The following is a 1,798-nucleotide window of genomic DNA, read 5'->3' on the forward strand; positions in this document are numbered from 1 at the left end:
GACACTGTTGTGCTCATCGCAAACTCCATTTCCATTTATGAGCAGAGATATAGTACAGCTGTGCTTAAAAATAGTGTGATATTTTATCAAAATAAGGGCATATATGTTCAACTTCCATTGATGTCACGTCAAAAATATCTATAGGGCTCATTCAACACATTTAAGGATGTTTTTATTTTTGTTTGGTTGTTTTTTGTGGCTGGCAAACTAAATGGAAAGCGCTGTCCAATTCCTGCATAAAATCAAAGCTGCTTTATCTGGACATGAGTTGACGTCCTCATTTTAAGTTGAAAATACCTCGTCTACTGTCTAATCGTCTTTCAAAAAGGCATCTTTGAATTCAGTGACAGTTAATGGAATCATTTTTGATATCGTGTTCTATCAGTTGTACCCAAGAATTAAGAGCATTTGCCATGTACTGTCATCTAGGTTAAGCCCTAGACAGCAGGAAGTGCCATCTAATCATTTTAGGACAGTATGTCAAGTCAGTGTCTGTTTGTCTCTCCACATGACTTGGCAAAAGCGCCTTAACCTGTTGACACCTGGTGAACTAGGAAGTAGCACATGCCTGGGGCGGCTGTGTGTAATTCTGTCTGTTTACAGGTGACTCATCAGATTTTGACGCGAGGTTGCTGCGGTGACCTGACCTGTAGTGTGTCTGCTTTTGGTGTGTCATTGATCTGTAGATTAATGTGCGTTTGTCTTCTTGTGTTTCAGAGTGCCAACAGTTCCAGTGAAGAACCTGAATGGATCTAGCCCTGTTCACCCTGCACTGGCAGGTAAATGTCCTGACGCATCCAATTATCTCATTTTATTTAAATCTTTCAGAAGTACTTTCTTTAAAATTAGGTCTAAAATTCACGAGACATCTTACTCATTAAAGTTTGTTATACTTTTTCTTGTTACTGATCTACTGCCCTACAGACGACACAGCTAATGATATTTGACCCCATATTTAACCAGTCTTTGAGTAAATCAACTGGCCAGCCTTCACCGGTTTGGTGAATAGATAATTCCCTGGATAAAGAGCTCATCACGCAAAGAGTAAGCCCCAAATACAGCGTCTCACACCCCCCCTCTTCTGGCTGTACGCAGGTATTACAGGCATCCTGATGAGCGCAGCAGGACTTCCTGTCTGCCTGACCCGCCCACCCAAGCTGGTGCTTCATCCTCCACCTGTCAGCAAGAGCGACATCAAGCCCGTGCCCGGTCTGGGTCACTGCTGCCGCAAGACTACCAAGAAACAGGCCCGTAAAGGTGGGTGTAATTATGATGAGTCTGCTTTTGCTTTAGGCTGAATGTGCGTTTTGCTCATAAACAGATCATCATCGTACTTTGTGTCTTCACTTCGTAGGCAAGACCCCTGAGGAGGTGGTGAAGAGGTACCTTCAGAAAGTTCGCAATCCCCCAGAAGAGGTGAGTTCTCATTTTCGATGATTTTCAGCTAAATAAGACATGAATGTTAAAAAATCCTTGACGACTTTCAACATTGTTTAAGAGCCTCACTAAAGTATTTTAACATCCAAATATCACTGCGACAACAGCTGCAAAATAGGATACTAACATTTATAAAGTGTAATATTATGACAGAATAGAATTTCCTCTTTTTTCTCCACTTTTTGATAGTATAGCAGGAAAAAGAATAACAAAGAGAAACATGAGCCTATAGTCACATTTTCACCAGAGTAGATTCTAGAAGCAGGTTATAGAAACAGTTTATAGGTCATAAGATTGTTTTTAGGTTAAAAACTAGCACTTAAACTTTTAGGGTTCTTGGAAGTGCCGGCAAAAAGGTTTT

At 40.8% G+C, this 1,798-nt stretch overlaps 1 long non-coding RNA gene across 1 annotated transcript; it reads left to right on the forward strand.

The window, feature by feature from the left end:
- The first annotated feature begins 6 nt into the window (after positions 1-6).
- LOC111664012 (uncharacterized) lies at positions 7-1,427 on the forward strand. The gene is made up of 3 exons (XR_002761420.2): positions 7-779; positions 1,096-1,257; positions 1,355-1,427. It is a non-coding gene; the product is annotated as an uncharacterized LOC111664012 (long non-coding RNA).
- Positions 1,428-1,798: the final 371 nt, after the last annotated feature.

This window comes from Seriola lalandi, unplaced genomic scaffold (genome assembly GCF_002814215.2).
Source record: "Seriola lalandi dorsalis isolate HSWRI2012SDOR001 ecotype SW California unplaced genomic scaffold, Sedor1 jcf7180002001300, whole genome shotgun sequence".
In the NCBI taxonomy this organism is placed as follows: Eukaryota; Metazoa; Chordata; class Actinopteri; order Carangiformes; family Carangidae; genus Seriola; species Seriola lalandi.